The 18,275-nt window shown below is 46.5% G+C and overlaps 1 long non-coding RNA gene across 1 annotated transcript in view; it reads left to right on the top strand.

The window, feature by feature from the left end:
- LOC138268257 (uncharacterized) overlaps window positions 1-18,275 on the top strand; it is a 90,227-nt gene that overhangs the window by 12,400 nt on the left and 59,552 nt on the right. The window contains exons 2-3 of the long non-coding RNA XR_011199966.1: window positions 7,165-7,274; window positions 12,388-12,497. This is a non-coding gene — a long non-coding RNA (uncharacterized lncRNA). The remainder of the gene's footprint in view (window positions 1-7,164; window positions 7,275-12,387; window positions 12,498-18,275) is intronic.

Genomic DNA, 18,275 nt, shown 5'->3' with positions numbered 1-18,275 from the left:
ATCCACCAACTCACAGACCCACTCAGATCCTCACGCACCCACTCACAGACTCACTCAGACCCTCACACACCCACTCACAGACCCAATCAGACCCTCATGCGTCCACTCAGAGACCCACTCAGACACTGACACACCCACTCACAGACCCACTAAGGCCCTCACGTACACACTCACAGACACACTCAGACACTTATGCACCCACTCACAGACCCAGACTCTCACACACCCTCTCAGGACATCACACATCCACTTACAGAACCACTCAGACCCTCATGCACCTACTCTCACACCCAGACACTTACACCCAGAAACACCCTCTCACACCTATTCTCACAGCCAGAGAGACCGACTTTTCAGCTGTGAATGGTGCGGAGTTGGGTGGTTATGGGGGTTGGCTGCACACGGCAGAAGGCCATGTGCAGCATGGGGCTGGGCAGTTATCAGGTGTTGGCCGCAGGGCCTGCGGCCAAGCCCTTCTATAGGCAGCAGTGGTTGGATTAACGTATAGTAATTAAAATAACTTTACGTTAATAAAACAATAGAAATTCACTGAAAAAAACAAAGGTTACAGGGACGTTATTGTTAGGTTCTGAATGTACTCATACAAAATATAAAAATTTGGCAATTATAGTTAGTTATTTCAAGTAACTATAACTTGCACCCTGAGGTATCTATAACTAGCACCCTCACCATGCACTGCTAATTACCTCAGATATTACAGCACTCATGATAACTTTTATAATATCATAAAAAAAAAAGAAACATTAGCAGTCAAATTATTGAAGAAAAAACTGTGCATAGCAGGGGCGCGAGTTATAGTTACTTGAAATACCTCTAACTGCTGAATGTTCATGTTTTTGTGCAAGTAAATTCAGAACCTAACTATAACCTCCCTGTAACCTTTGTATTTTTCAGTGATATATATATTCACTGAAAAAAACAAAGGTTACAGGGACGTTATAATTAGGCTCACGTTTTAAACATACCGAACCATACAAATTCACCTGTTATAGTTAGAGTTATCCCAAGTAACTATAACTTGTGCCAGCTATGCACAGTTATCTGATCAATAATTATACTGCACATGTTACAGTGACATTATCAAGGATGTCATGAGTGCTGTAATTGGTGGGGTAATTAGCAGTGCATGGTGAGAGCACGAGTTATAGTTACCTCTGGGCACGAGTTATAGTTACTTGTGATAACTCTAACTGTAACAGGTGAATCTATGTTTGATACACTTAAAGCCTGTGAGAGCCTAACTATAACATCCCTGTAACATTTGTTTTTTTAAATGAATTTCTATGTTTTTTTTTTTTAATGCAGTTTGTTTCAACTGTAATGTCCCTGTAACCTTAGTTTTTTTTCAGTGACTTTCTATGGTCTTTTTAACAGAAAGTAATTTTCATTACTATACGTTAATCCAACCACCACCATGCACGGCCTTTGGCCATGCATGGCGGTGCTGTGTTGGGTGGTTATAGGGCTTGACCGCAGTGTTGGGTGGTTATAGGGCTTGGCTGCAGAGTCTGGCCTGTTGCCTGGCCTTTTGACCAATTCCTATAACAACCCAACCTCGTGCTGCACACGACCTTCACATCGGGGGTTGGCTGCAGAGGCTGGCATGTGGCCAGACCCTGCAGCAAATCCCTATAACCATGCAACACTGCAGCCCCCGTATTAGTTTTACATTGGTGCCCCAGGAAGGTAGCAGTGCCTGGGGCTGCAGGGGGCTGGGTGGCCCCCCACATTAATTTTGATTAAAGCCCCGGGATGGTGGTGGCCCCTGCATCCGATAGGGGGATGTGGCCCTGGGAGATGGTGGTACCCGGGCTGGGGGGGGCGGGCAGCCCCCTCCACATTAAAATGGCAATTCCCCCAGGACTTGGCCCACCCGGGGGCTTCAGCATTATCACGTGCAGGGCCTGAGCTTGTTTTTTTTTTGTTTTTTTTTTTTTGCTGGATCCGTGGATCCATTGTGACTGGCTACAAACATTTAAAAAATGCTTTTTAGCTTTGAGGGGGTCCTGCTGGGACTCCAGCACCAAAGCTAAGGGGTCAGGGTGAACCTACCCTGGCCCCTTTGTGTTTTCTTCTAGTTTTTTTCTGGGACACAGCTTCCTTGTTGAAGTGTTGGCAGCCAATCGGATCTCAGCATGAGATCAAGAGAGTTCGCAAAGCCTTTGCGTCCCTAGATATACACATTTTGATTTCCTTTAATTGCTCCAAAACTACTGAACAGTTTTACACCGAATAACAAAAAGATCACTTTTGGACAAAGAGCTAGCTTTCTGCCAAATTTTGTGACCTACTGCCTATACTTGGAAGTATTGACAGGCATGTGGGCTTTTGGCACAATTTCCTTATCTCCCAGGGATACTAGGGGCACCTCTATATCCTCCCCAAAGCTAATTGGGACTGTCTTCTCCCCCCCCCGCAAGCGCTACACTAGCCAACCCAGGTGTCTGCCCTGCAGTGGGGGGCTGTGCCCTCTTGGGACACTGGGAGTCGTCCTAAGAGTGTCCATGCTTGAAGCACTCTAAGCATTTGGGGATGAATTTCCCTTGCTTTCTATCAAAGTATACTGGCTTTTTCTCAAACACAGGTTGGGACTGGGTACCACCCCCCCAGGAATGGTTTTGGGGACCTTTGGAGAACTCCTTATGTTTGAGTCCGACCCCCACTTTCTTCTATTGAGACCCTAACCACCTTTGTGGGTGTGTCCACCAGGTACCTTTTTGGACACTCTTGTGCTAACCCAGAGGTCCGCCTCCTCAGCTAGCTTCCTAGGATCAGTCAGCTTACTGTCTACTAAGTGCTGGCACAACTCTCTAAAACCAATGCTAGGCATATGCTCTCTCAGAATCAAATCATATAATCCTGTGTAATCATTTACTTTGCTGCCCAGCACCCATCCATTCAGTGCCTTATTGGAGAAATCAAAACAGTCTTCACAAGTTTGTGTGGAGAGTCTGGTGTTGTCCCTGAACCTCTGATGGTATTTCTCAGGAGTCATCCCAAACTTGGCAAGTAAAGCAGCTTTCATGGGTGCATATACATTTTGATCTTTTGGATCTAGTGTAAGAAGTGTGGCCCTCCCCACTACTGGTACATAAAACCACAAGGCTGCCCCCCATTGCTCCTCAGAGACCCCATGAGCCCTTAGGTCAACTTCATAAGCAGCAAACCACTTATCAATGTTATCTCCCACCACATAACTTGGCACTACACTTTTGGATATACAAACCTTTTTTTCCCCAACAGGTCCTGCATGTATGCTACCACCATCACTCCTGGACTCAGACTGTCTTGCCTTGATATCCAGCTCCTTGAGATTCAGTTCATGAGCCAACAAACATTTCTTTTCAGCCAGGGCTCTCTCAGCTGCTTTGGCTTCTCTCTCTGCCCTCTTCTCCTCCTGTTGAGCATCAGTTTTTACCCTTGCCATTTGGAATTGGAATTCTCTCTCCTCCCTCCCTTCCTCTGTGGTCAGTCCATGGTCAGAGACACTGCTCCCTGTTTTGGCAGGGGGCACAATCACAGTGGTAACATCCTCCACTAATAGCAAAAAATCCTCTGAGGGGCCATCCTCTAGTCCCTCCTCTTCAACTTTCCCCTCAGAATGGGCTTCTGCCCAGGCCCTCCACGCCATTTGGAATTCCTCCTTTCTGGAGGCCTTTTGGGTAGGTACTCCCAAATCCTTGCAGAACCCCTTCAGCAGTTTAACTGTATATGTCTCCAGCATGACTAGGTCAAAATCTTCATCTCCTGCTTGAGACCCAGCCAGAGACATGTTGAGTGAGGATTTAGTTAAAAATGTCAGGTAGAAAACAAAATTGCAGAAAAAGATAAAATAATCAAGTTGACCTTCAACTGTGGATAGGTAGTGAACACTTAGCCATTGTATGTCACTGCACAAATACAAGTCCTATCCTCACCGCTGATCACCAATGTTAGAAATGGGGTCTTTGGTTGGCAGTCAGGTTACCCCCTGTCCAAGCAAGGACCCTCACTCTAGTCAGGGTAAATCACACACAATCCAAATTACCCTGTGCCCACCCTTTGGTAGCTTGGCACTGAGCAGTCAAGCTTAACTTAGAAGGCAATGTGTAAAGTATTTGTGCAATAAATCATGCAATAACACAGTAGAACACCACAAAAATACACCACACAGTGTTTAGAAAAATATATAATATTTATCTGGATAAATGCAGGTCAAAACGATCAAGATGCAATAAGTATATGTTGAAGTATCACTGTAAAAAATGATATGAATTGTATTTAGTCTCTTAAAAGCAACAAATGTCTCTTGCAAGCACAAAGTACCTGGTTTGCGTTCAAAATCTCCGCAAGGAACCACAGAGTAGGAGATGCATGTAAAACAGGGAGGTGTGCGTCGATTTCTCGGGCCGCGGACTTGTATCCGCTTCGGGTTGCAGGGTTTTCAATGCCCTGGGGACGATGCGTGGAAATGCGGTGCTTGCAGGGCGAAGTCACAGGGGCTGCGTCGATCTGGTGGGCTATGCGTGGAAATTTCTACCGCACGGCAGGCACTGCGTCGTTTCCTCTCAGGAAGTCAGGCTGCATCGTTCTGGCTCGGCTTTGCGACGAACCAGCGGGCAGTGCGTCAAATTTCCGGTCACAACGCTGGTGCTGCGTCTATCTTCTCCTTTCGAAGTCGGGCTGCGTCATTCCAGTTCGGCGTGCAGTGATTTTCTCACCTCGATGCAGGCTGTGCGTCGTATCTTGCAGGCTGTGCGTCAATTTTTGCCACACAAGGAGTTGTTCTTGCAGGAATGAAGTCTTTTTGGTCCTGAGACTTCAGGGAACAGGAGGAAAGCTCTATGCAAGCCCTTGGAGAGCACTTCCCAGGACAGCCAGAGAGCAGCAAGGCAGCAGAGCAACAGCAAAGCAGTAGTCCACCTCAGAAAAGCAGTCCAGGTGAGTCCTTTGGGCAGCCAGGCAGTTCTTCTTGGCAGGTTGTAGGTTCTGGTTCAGGGTTTCTTCTCCAGTGGTATCTTGTCCAGAAGTGTGTGAGTTAGTAGGATCAGAGACCCTGCTTAAATACCCAAATGTGCCGTTGAAGTGGGGGAGACTTCAAAGAGTGGCTTAGAAGTGCACAAGGTCCCCTTTCAGATCTATCCTATCTGCAAGGGTCCCAGTAGGGGGTGTGGCAGTCTTTTTTGTGAGGCCAGGCTACTGGCTTTTGACATGTAAGTGTCACGCCCTCCACCCTCCCAGCCCAGGAAGACCCATTCAATATGCAGATGTATGCAAGTGTGGCTGAGCATCCTGTGTTTGGGGTTTGTCTGAGAGAATGCACAAGGGAGCTGTCAACTAACCCAGACAGACATGGATTGTAAGGCATAGAAGAATTTAAGTGCAGAAAAGTATTCACTTTCTAAAAGTGGCATTTCTAAAATAGTAATATTAAATCCAACTTCACCAGTCAGCAGGATTTTGTATTACCATTCTGGCCATACTAAATATGACCTTGTTACTCCTTTCAGATCAGGAGTTACCACTCAAACAGTATGAGGGTAGCCCTAATGTTAGCCTATGAAAGGAGCAGGCCTCACAGCAGTGTAAAATTAATTTAGGAGTTTTACACTACCAGGATATGTAAACTACACAGGTACATGTCCTATCTTTTGTCTACACAGCACACTGCCCTATGGGTTACCTAGGGCCTACCTTAGGGGTGACTTATATGTAGAAAAAGGGGAGTTTTAGGCTTGACAAGTAATTTGAAATGCCAAGTCGAATTGGCAGTGAAACTGCACACACAGGCCTTGCAGTGGCAGGCCTGAGACAAGGTTATGGGGCTACTTGAGTGGGTGGCACAATCAGTGCTGCAGGCCCACTCGTAGCATTTAATCTACAGGCCCTGGGCACATATAGTGCACTAGGGACTTATAAGTAAATTAAATAAGCCAATTGGGTATTAACCAATGTCGCCATGTTTTAAGGGAGAGAGCATATGCACTTTAGCACTGGTTAGCAGTGGTAACATGCGTAGAGTCCTAAAACCAGCAAAAACAGTGTCCAACAAGTAGAGGGAGGCAGGCCAAAAGTTAGGGGTGACCAGCCTAAGGCTGTCAGGTCTAACAACAACGCTTTGCCACCCTGGTGCTATTGTTAATTAAGCGACAGATCGCCCTTCACTCGGGGAGCACACCCGCCCTACAGCAGCCTCCTAGATGTGCGATTTAACATATTGTGACCCTACAAGTGAACTTTACGCCTCTATGCAGCCTCCAACCTCTACCTAAAAACATATGGCAATCACTTCATACTTATCTCCTATTGCTCATTCCATTGCCTGCGCCTGGTGCACTTTGATCCTCTTTACCCCATGTAGATTGGGGAGCCCCATCATGAGATTCACATGCAAGGCCTCCTATGGGGTCATTAGATTCTTAAGTCTCCCCTTTTTTGTCTTCTCCTTCTATGTTTCTGCAGTGGGTTTTCCCTCATCCCATATGATATACACTGTTATTAATTGTCATTCTTAAGTATATTGTTGATCTATTATGCAGTGCTTTAGAAAATTGTCCTATAGTCCATGGCATTCGTTCCAACAGGTTTTTGATGTTGTATTCTTTTGAGTATTGTCATGTTATATGGAAAAGCTCTGAATAACAACATTTTTTTGAAAAAAAAGAAGAAGAAACTCTTCTTCAAATCAAAAAAAAAAAAAAGATAATTATCTCAAGTAACTACAACTCATGCCTTAAGGTAACTATAACTCGCGCCCCCATCATGCACAGTTTTTTCATAAAAAAAAATGTACTGCAACTATTACATTGATATTATCAATGATGTTATCAAAGATGTCATGAGTGATGTAATTTGTGGGATAATTAGTAGTGCATGGTGAGGGCATGAGGATCATCCCTCCCACAGTAATACACACCCCAGGTAGTTGCTGTTGGAGCTAGAGTCCTCATATTAAATTGCTTGTAAACAGTGAAAATTATAAAATGCTCACTGTGACGGGGTCCTTTATCCCGAGTCGAGGGGATATTGGAAGAAGGGGACAGACGCGGCACTTAAGGGTGTAGTACGTTTATTTATTTCTTCGTTGAGATTGTAGTACTGGCTTTTCCGCCAAAGTGTTATATTCCAAGTCCAAACTAATATATAAATCCCTTTTCTTTTCAGGGTTCCTTGATGTTCCCGGGACAGCCTGGTCCGGTCCGGAGGGAGTGGTCTTGTTCACCCGGCTCTCATGGCCCCAGGATTTCCCAAAACAAAGAAGGAGAAAGGAACAGGTAAGTGGGGAAATTTATCTATATAGGGTTAATTGGGGTTAGTAAGGAGTGAGAGGGGGGGGGGGGTTTGTGTGGAGGTGAAGGAATGTGGGGGGGGGTACGTTTCTCTTGTGTCTTCCTTTTGTTGTGCCCTGTTTGTGACCCCCTTACAGTTCTATCCACTGGTCTGGGTACGGTCCTTGTGGGGTTACCCTTCAGTTAACTGTGGTGCTACTTAAATGGGATCCCCTTCCCTACATGACCTCAGCCCTCTCCACTTAGCCCCTTTAAACCCAGCCAACCACCCAGAACCCCAGTCCCAGCCCCGGTACGCTCGTACCTGACTTGGCCACGCCCCTCCAGGGACGTGGCCGGCTTGTAGGCGATCTCCCGACTTCGTCTCAACAGGGGCGGGAGGCGCCCAAGGGTTTCCGCTCTCTGTCCGCTGTTCCTTCTCTACGGCGGGGTTTTCCTTCTCTTTTGGTGGTCCACGGCGTTCGTCTCTCCGGCTCTCCCTGACGTCGGCGTCTCTCTCTGGGTTGCGCGACTCTCTTTCTCCGTCGGTCGTCCCTCCTCCTTCTATCTGACGGATGACGTGGGACGTCATCACGTCAGGAATCCCTCGGGTGCCCCCGGGGTATCCTCCGGCGGCCGTTTGCTCCGACCCGGAACCGGCGTCTGGAGGCGCCCGGTTACACATCCCCTCACATGAATGGGGCTGATCGAGCCCCACCAGATCCGGAAACCGGGACAAATAGTCAGCCTGACCCATAAGGTCACCAGGGAGGTGGCAAACCTGGAAGGAGAAGGGTTGGAGTTCCATGAACCATCTCAATATACGATTGTTGGTATTCTTATATCTTGAGAGCCACGTAAGGGGTGCATGGTCCGTATACAGTAGGAAAGGTCTGCCCAAAAGATAGTATTGGAGACTTTCGATAGCCCACTTAATGGCAAGACATTCCCGCTCTATAATGGGGTATCTTTGCTCCCTGGGAAACAGCTTACGGCTAATAAAGACGACGGGATGGCTCACTCCGTCTTCATCCTTTTGAAAAAGAACGGCCCCTACCCCCACGTCGGAGGCATCCGTTTGGAGATGAAAGGGTTTGTCAAACTCAGGACATTTCAATATCGGTTGGGTGGTGAGACACCTTTGCAAGGTATGATAACTATGAAGTTGAGTCGGGTCTAGTCGTGTGATGTTGTTGGGTTGTCCTTTTCTTAAGAGATTGGTTAGGGGGGCAGCCAAACTGGAATAGTGGGGAATGAACCTTCGATAGTACCCCACTAGACCTAAAAAGGAACGAACTCCCTTCTTCGTGGTGGGAGCATTGGTGTGTAGGATGGCTTCGATTTTATTCTTTTGTGGTCGAAGTATACCGTTGCCAATGTGATAACCCAGGTAGGAGATCTCATTAAAAGCCAGTCGGCTCTTGGCGGGGTTGGCTGTCAGTCCAGCCTTCCTTAAAGCCGAGAAGATGTGGTCTATGTGGACCAGATGGTCTTCCCAGGTCTCACTGAAAATAACTATGTCATCCAGATAGGCCGCCGAGTATCGGGTATGAGGTCGTAATATGGTGTCAATGAGACGTTGGAAGGTGGCGGGGGCGCCATGTAACCCAAAAGGGAGAACCTTAAAGTGATACAATCCTGAGGGGGTAGCGAAAGCCGTCTTTTCCTTGTCTTCGGGACCCAACGGGATCTGCCAATATCCCTTGGTCAAGTCAAGGGTAGACATGTATTTCGCTTTCCCCAACCTTTCTAAGAGCTCGTCTATCCTAGGAAGAGGATAGGTGTCAAATTGTGATATGGAATTGACCCGTCTAAAGTCAATACAGAAACGTATAGAGCCATCAGGTTTGGGTACCAAGACCACGGGCGAACACCAGGGGCTTTGGGAAGGTTCTATGATGTCTAGATCTAACATCTTCTCGATTTCGTTTTCTACGAGGGTTTTCCTAGCTTCAGGGATACGATAAGGTTTTAGTCGTACGGTCTTCCCAGGTGGTGTGAGGATTTGATGATGTACCAATCGTGTTCTACCGGGTACCGAGGAGAACACCCGACCGTGTTTATCAAAGAGATTCTTCAATTGTCTATTTTGTTGAATCGAGATCTCTGTATTAATGATAGGAACCTCTCTCTCGCCAGGGGGATCAGTGGGGCACCACCCTATCTCTAATTCCTTAACGGTATTAACTAGGCAGCCGTGCCTTGGGTCGTTCGGAGGTTCTTCCCATCTTTTTAATAAGTTAACATGGAAGATCTGTGACCTAGGGGGAGTGTCGTTAAGCTGAATTTTATAAGTTACGGGGGTTACTAGTCCTGTTACGGTGTAGGGTCCTTGCCACTTGGCCAACAATTTGTTGTCTGAACTGGGGAGAAGAACTAGCACTTTATCTCCTAGGGAAAAGGACCTTAATTGGGTATTTCGATCATAATACCTTTTCTGTTTGTCTTGGGCCCTCTCCATGTGTTCCCTTACGCTTTCCCATACTGTATGTAGGTGGGTTTTTAACTCACGGGCGTACTTTAGAATGGTTTTTTCCCCGTCTTCTTCTTCCCACATCTCAGCGGCCATATCTAGTAGGGTCCGTGGTTGTCGCCCAAACAACAGCTCAAACGGGCTATGGCCCGTAGAGGCTTGTTCGTGTGTCCTGATTGCGTATAATACTAAAGGGAGTTTCCTATCCCAGTCCTTACCAGTCTCCGAGATAGTTTTCTTTAGTAGTGTTTTGAGGGTACGGTTATATCTCTCCACCAAACCATCGGTTTGTGGATGATAAACCGACGTCCGTAACTGTTTAATCCCCAATAGTTGACATATTTGTGTCATCAGGTTGGACATAAATTGGGTACCTTGGTCCGTTAGGATTTCTCGAGGAAACCCAATTCGGGAAAAGAACCCTATCATGGCGTGAGCAACACTTTTGGTGTTAATACTAGAGAGGGGAATAGCCTCAGGGTATCTCGTGGCGTAATCTACTAATACCAATATATAACGATAGCCTCTCGACGAGGGCAGAAGAGGGCCAACGAGGTCCATCCCTATTCTGGAGAAGGGGACATCAATGATGGGGAGGGGTTGTAAAGGGGCCTTTCTCCGTGAGCCGGGGTCAATCAATTGGCATTTTGGACATTGTTGACAGAATTTCCTAATCTGGGAAAATACCCCCGGCCAGTAAAACTTCCTCAACAACTACTCCTCTGTTTTCTCCCTCCCATAGTGTCCACCCCCGGGCTGGCTGTGTGCTAAGTGTAGAACTTGTTGTCTATAAGGTTCTGGAACTATCAACTGTTTCTTTTCGTCTTGGTCTTTGTAAGTGACTCGGTATAATAGGTCCTTAACTATGGTGAACGAGGGACCCTTATCCTGGGGTTTCCGTGGGCGTGCACTTTTCCATGCATGAATTAAACTGGGGTCTTCTCTTTGCGAAGTCCGGAAGCTGGGAAGAGCAGTGAGGGCGAGGACCTTTGTAATTACCCTGGTCCTGCTGGAGGGGTCTTGGTTATAGGTTTTCTTAATTATTCTTTTCTCCTTCCGGGTGAGTTTAGGTCGTACCCTCGGAGGTGATAGAGGCATATTGGAGAAAGGAGCGTCCTTCCACCAGTTGTTGGTTTCTTCGAGCTGTCTAAGGCTGTCTAGGAGTTGCGGGAACTCCGAAAAGTCAGTTCCTATAATTGCTTCTTCAACCAGTTGCTCTACTAAACCCACTCTTATGGGTATTTCTTTTCCTCCCCAGGTGAGGGTTGTCCAGATTAGGGGATATTCTCTGGTTTCCCCATGGATGCAACAGATTGATACCGTGAATTCCGAATAGTAATGTGCGTTGAACAACCCGGCCCTGACCACAGATTGGCTGCACCCTGAATCGATGAGGGCCACTGTGCTTTTCCCATTGATACTCAGTCTCTTTTTATAAGGGTTGTCTCTTCTCCCTGTATAAAAGACTCTTCCCCTTGTGACCCCTATTTCCATGGGTTCTGGTTTTTCTGTCTTCAGGGGGCAACCTCGAGCTATGTGGCCCCATTCCCCGCAACTAAAACACTGAGGTTGTTGTATATAGGGCCTATCTAGTCCCCGGGATTTCGCTATGTCCTCATTGATTCTTCGTCCCGCTGTCGCGGATGTTCCCGAACCCAGACGCAGGGGACTAGGTGTTGATCGGGGGGGGGTTACTTTGAATTCAAGGGAGCGATGAAAGGCACAGGCCAACTCGATGGTAGTATTGGTATCCGGGTTTGGATGTTGTTTGATCCAATTGCGGGTAGACGGAGGCAGAGCATCCAAGTATTGCTCTAAGAGCATGATCTCAATAATGTCTTCCCGATTTGTCCCTATGGGACCCAACCATTTGAGACCCAGATCTTTGATCCTAAAATATAGGGCCCGGGGATTTTCATTGTTTCCCCACTTCGCTTTTCTAAACCGGATGCGATAATGTTCAGAATCAAAACCCACCCGTTCTAAGATGCTCTTTTTAATATCCTTATAGGGGGTTATTCCACCGGGGTTTACCGCTTGATAGGCGGCTTGAAGAGTCCCCGTCAATAAGGGGGCGATATATTGGCCCCATCGCTCCTGAGGCCAAGTAGCGGAAGTAGCAACTCGTTCAAAATTGGTGAAAAAGGCATCGGGGTCTTCACCTTCTTGATATCGTTGTAAGACCGAACTGGGCACATTCGGGTGTACGCGAGTAGCAGCGATGGTATCTGTGAGATTCTTAATGGCGGTTTCATGAACCAACTGGTTGTTGGCCATTATGGTGGCCTGACTCCTAAGGGCATTTTGTAGTGCCTCTCTTTCCAATTTGGCCTCTTTTTGTTGCTCTTCCCACACTAATTGTAGGTGTCTTTGTCCGGAGGCCAACTGTTGCATCATATCGGATATGGTACACTTCTCCTCCATGGTTGGGAAGTCTCTGTCACCTATTCCAATATCCCACTTCTGACACCACTGTGACGGGGTCCTTTATCCCGAGTCGAGGGGATATTGGAAGAAGGGGACAGACGCGGCACTTAAGGGTGTAGTACGTTTATTTATTTCTTCGTTGAGATTGTAGTACTGGCTTTTCCGCCAAAGTGTTATATTCCAAGTCCAAACTAATATATAAATCCCTTTTCTTTTCAGGGTTCCTTGATGTTCCCGGGACAGCCTGGTCCGGTCCGGAGGGAGTGGTCTTGTTCACCCGGCTCTCATGGCCCCAGGATTTCCCAAAACAAAGAAGGAGAAAGGAACAGGTAAGTGGGGAAATTTATCTATATAGGGTTAATTGGGGTTAGTAAGGAGTGAGAGGGGGGGGGGTTTGTGTGGAGGTGAAGGAATGTGGGGGGGGTACGTTTCTCTTGTGTCTTCCTTTTGTTGTGCCCTGTTTGTGACCCCCTTACAGTTCTATCCACTGGTCTGGGTACGGTCCTTGTGGGGTTACCCTTCAGTTAACTGTGGTGCTACTTAAATGGGATCCCCTTCCCTACATGACCTCAGCCCTCTCCACTTAGCCCCTTTAAACCCAGCCAACCACCCAGAACCCCAGTCCCAGCCCCGGTACGCTCGTACCTGACTTGGCCACGCCCCTCCAGGGACGTGGCCGGCTTGTAGGCGATCTCCCGACTTCGTCTCAACAGGGGCAGGAGGCGCCCAAGGGTTTCCGCTCTCTGTCCGCTGTTCCTTCTCTACGGCGGGGTTTTCCTTCTCTTTTGGTGGTCCACGGCGTTCGTCTCTCCGGCTCTCCCTGACGTCGGCGTCTCTCTCTGGGTTGCGCGACTCTCTTTCTCCGTCGGTCGTCCCTCCTCCTTCTATCTGACGGATGACGTGGGACGTCATCACGTCAGGAATCCCTCGGGTGCCCCCGGGGTATCCTCCGGCGGCCGTTTGCTCTGACCCGGAACCGGCGTCTGGAGGCGCCCGGTTACACTCACTTGTTGAATAAAAAAAAAAAATTACAGAGACATTTAACCTGTATTTTATATTTAAACCAGATTGGTTGCCCTTAAGGGACATTTAAATTGATAGAGAAAGGATTGGCAAGTACTTATCTGGGAAAATAAAAACTCACAATGTTATATTCCTTCTCTTTTCCTGCTGATAGGGTACGAAAGAGAACAGGTGGCTAAGATATTGTCAAACTCCTCGTATTCATGGTCCCTGAGCAAAGCTTGACTAAGATTATGCATGACCGTAGTAGAAGAGGCATCACGGTCAATTCTGCACCCATGCATTTGGGTGACAGAAGATGCTTCCGACTGGTCCACCACCTGTGCAGTTTCACACAAGTGGGCTAGAACAGAAGGTCTACACCATGTTCCTTCTCTACAGTATGGTGTAGTTGGCTGGAACCAACCTGCCCATGTTCACAGCAACTGCCATTTGGATGTTAGGCAGAAACAACCTGACCATGTCTGTGTTGACAGGTATTTTTGTCATTTACTAAAGAGATGACAACTTGCACTATATGATGGGACTGTATATTGTTCAGGATGGTAGTAATGCCCAAATGGTATGGTTTGGTCTTTCTACTGATTAACCCATCATCACAAACACTGCAGCTCATGTTATACATTTTCTGATGAATGGAAAAATAACAAAACTCAGGTATCAGCAGGTCTACTTCTCCCGTGCCTAGATGAGGTTCAGAGAGAGCAGCAGGCTCTGCTTCAGTATTTCCCTGTGAGCTCCAATGTAGGCACTGTTTGTTTTGCTAATCTTCCTACAGCCAAAGAAGTACCGGCAACATCATCCTTATCTCCTTCTCATGAACCTTCCTCCCCTCCTCTGTATAATGCCAAACAAAATCTAGGTAAATTGAATTCACAATTTAGGAGGTCCTGCCTAAGTAAAGATTGCAAAACAGCTGGACAAAACATCAATCCCACTTCCCTCCTGTATTCGAGCACATGAATTAAGTATTTCAAAGCATTGTTTTGCCAAAATTCTATAGGCCAGATGCACTAAGGTAGAATCTGCAAAAAGTGGTCACGGTTTATGCTTCCACTTTTTGCCATTCCTATGGTATTTTGTGAACAGACCTATGTAATAATAGGTCACTTCACAAAATACTGAATCGCAGTGGGTCACATTTCAACCAACTTCATTAATATTAATGACGTAGATCGTAAATCGAGACCCAATACAATTTCGCTGCCATCAAAGGGATAGGATCATCAGACCACCGTGTCTGTGATTGCTTTTAAATAAAGTACATTTTTGTAATGCAGCCCACACATTTGGCCCGATAGCCCTTAATGTTATATCATATGCACTTGCTCTATTGACAGAAAGGAAACTGTTTTCTCAGTTAAAACATTATTGCATGCCAAATTCACACAAAACAGATTTTTACTTCATATATTTGAACAGTTTTATTTTGGGCAGTCATACATTATTGCAGATAGTATATAAAATATGAAAAGAAAAACAAATTAAATTTAGAAACTATGGCCCTCATTATGACCCTGGCGGTCTGAAGACCGCCAGGGCTGCGGTGGCAGTCTCGCCGCCGACAGGCTGGCAGTGAAGACTGCAAAATTAGGAGTTCAGCAGTTTGGCCAAAGCCAAACCGCTGATACTCTGCCCGTCCCGCCTCTTTTCCGTGGTACACTGGGCTGGAAGTGAGAACCTCCAGCATGGCAGAGGCCATAATACCGCTAGCGGTATTATGATGCGGGAGACCACCATTTATTTCTCGCAGTCGCACCACCAGAGAAAGCTGGCGGTTTTGCATCCTGGCAACAGGAATAAGCATTCCTGCCACCAGGATTCACTCTCACACATGTCCACATACCCAAACACATGCACCCACATACTCCCACAACCAAACACACCCCCACTCACTCACACATTCTCGTCATACACCCCCATTCACACTAACATACATACACAAACACTGTACTCACGCATTCATTCACTCCCCCTTCCCTAGCGCATAGATACATTCACCCCCCCTGTAGCGCATACACGCATTCACCCGCTCTCCCCGTTCACTCACACAAACACACAGCCCCTTCCACTCAAACGCTCACCCACCTCCCCATCCACTTACATACACACGCATACATGCACTCACCCCTTCCATCCGCTCAATCGCACTCATGCACTCACTCACTGCTCACACACGCACTTATGCATTCACCCCATCCACAAGCACTCACTCTCCCCCAACCAAATCTACAAACACTCCCTCACCCACCCCTCCACCCCATCCACAAACACTCACACCCCCCTCACCCTGTCTACAATCACTCACACATGCACCCACAAACACCCCCCCAAATTCACGACATTCACACATGCACACACACACCCCCCATCCTGTCAGATGATCCACCTCCCTCATCCGTAGAGGAGGTCGTCCGGGAGGGGATGTGTCCCAGCGCCCCGCCATCAGGACACAACCACACCATATTATGGGTCATAATACGGCATGCTGCATTCTTTTGGCATGGGATGGCCGTGCTGGCAGTGGAACTGCCTCTTCACCACCGACCGCCAGCACGACTGGTGTCGGAATTCCACCCGATTTTGGGTGGAGTTCAGAAATCAGTCGTAATGGGGCAGTCTTAAGGCCGCCAGCACTGGCGTTCTTTCGGCGCCCGCGGCTTCAGCGGTCTTACAAAAAGACCGCCGAAGTCGTAATGAGGGCCTATATTTTAGAAACTTACATTTTAAAGAGGGTAATTCATTCTTTGGAGAATCTCTGGAGCACTTTCCCTTTAGCACTGTGAATTTATAGCTTTTAAAGATTCTATCTAGTTCGTTAGCTCTTTTATTTCGCTTCACTTGAGGTAGTCTTTCTGGTTCCCATGTGGTATTCTAGCATTTAGGCAAATAACAGCAAAGTTGAAAAACTAGTCTATTTTTCCTCAATTTCAACAATCAGTAGGACTAAGGAGCTTGAATACTGTCCATTAGTTGGAATTGACTGTACAGTCAGACAATGCTGCAACCTATCCCTTTTACAGAACCTAGTGAATTAGTTTCATTTTCCCGCACACATTTTCTAACGTCATCCATAACACCCACTATTCTTTGAAAAATTAATATGCTAATTAATTTTAAAATCTCAAAATACTGGAAATAGGAAATCTAACAAAACTGTATGTTTTGGGATATGTGACTCCCAAATATGCTTATTGGTGGATATCATATGTTATTGCTCTTGACCGGTTGCCAAGAAGGCATGATACATTTTCAGTTTCCATGTTTATTGCACGTAAAAATGTTTTACATACACTATCAAATACTAAAAATACAGACGTGAAGAATAAAATGCAATCAAAAAGGAGCTAAAGGTTAAAGTGCATTGAAAAAGATATTAGAAAATTCACTTACAGTTAAAGTAAAAAATCAAAGCCTTCAACAACGACTGGCGTGCCACATGAAGTGACAGTACAAACTAAGCAACAAATGAAAAAAGCTCACACTGAACACACAAATATGAAAAAAGAATACAGTCTAGCAAGAATAAAAAAATGTAATAACATTTTGTACGATCAACCTATGAAATAACATGCTTTGTGCAATAAATCAGTTTCAGAATTAATTGTGGAAAACTCAGCTACCCCTCACAAACTGTATGCAGTTACCTTATAAAAAATAACCCCCTTGTGTCCCACACTACGTCAACAAATAGAACAAAGATTGGCAGCCTGGTTTACATTGTATTGCCTGTAATACACATAAAAGGCACAAATAGCTGCCATTATTACATGCACACACCCTCTTCACCAAACAACATAATGAAAGTCACTTGCTCAATGTACCCATCCATGATATGTCATGGCCCTGTACTGCTCTGATGAGCGTTTGCAGCAGACAGCTAAACCTGTCTATAGCCAGATACTAACAAGCAGTGCCAAAGCCAATAGGTCTTATCTGGGCAAGAGCTACTGGCTTTGCCAACATGTTTTAGACATGTTGCACACAAGCGTGGCTGTTGTTCAGCATAGGTAAAAGTTAGTGGAGTGTAATGGAGTAGCATGGAGTGGTGTAGAATGGTGTAGAGTTGAGTGGTGTAGAGTTGAGTGGTGTGGAGTGTCATGAAGGTAGTAGAGTGTTGAGTGCAAGGGAGTAGAGGAGTAGAGTTGAGTGGCGTAGAGTGTCAGAGTGGAGTAGAGTGTTGTAGAGTGGTGTAAAGAAGAGTATCTTGTTGTAGAGTGGACTTGCATGGAGTGGCGTAGTGTAGGAGAGTGGACCAGCATAGCATGGAGTTGAGTGAGAGTCAAGTGGCGTAGAGTGGAGTGGCATACAATGGAGTGGAGTAGAGTGGCATAAAGGGGTATTGGCATAGACTAGAGTGTCATAGAGTAGGGTAGAGTAGTGTGGAGAAGCATAGAGTAGAGTGGTTTTGAGTGGCATAGAGCTGAGTGAAGTAGAGTGTAATAGAATACAGTGGCGTAAAGTGGCCTGCAGTCGCATGGAGGGAGTTGTGTAGAGTGTCATAGAGTGGAATAGTGTTGTAGAGTAGAGTGTTTTAGGGTGTCATAGAGTGGAGTACTATTTAATGAAGTAGAGCAATAGGATAGATTGTTTCAGAGTATTGCAGAGTGTAGTGTTGTATTGTGTTGACGAGTGGCCTGGAGTGAAGTGGCATAACATACAGTGGGGCAGAGTAGATTGGTGTACAGTGCAGTAGCATAGAGTGCATTGGTTTTGAGTAAAGTGGTGTAGAGTGCATTGCCGTAGAGTGCAGCAATGTAGAGTGGTGTTGAGTGCAATGACGTAGAGTACATTGTTTCAGAATGAAGTGGTGTACAGTGGAATGGTTCAGGGTAGAGTGGGGTGGTGCAGGGTAGAGTGCAGAGGTGTAGAGTAGAGTGGTATGGAGTGCTGAGGTGTAGAGTAAAGTGGCATGGAGTGCAGTGGTGTAGAATAGATTTGAGTGGTATGGAGTGATGCAGGGAGTAGTGGTTTTGAGTGCAGTAGAGTGGCATAGAGTTGAGGGGTGCAAAGTAGAGTACAGTGGCAAAGAGTGGTGCAGAGGAGGGTGTTGCAGATAGCAGCTGCGTAGAGTACAGTGGTGC

Source organism: Pleurodeles waltl, chromosome 12 (assembly GCF_031143425.1).
Source record: "Pleurodeles waltl isolate 20211129_DDA chromosome 12, aPleWal1.hap1.20221129, whole genome shotgun sequence".
Lineage (NCBI taxonomy): Eukaryota > Metazoa > Chordata > Amphibia > Caudata > Salamandridae > Pleurodeles > Pleurodeles waltl.
Note: the sequence above shows the minus strand (reverse complement) of the source record. Positions and strands in the feature narration are given on the sequence as shown.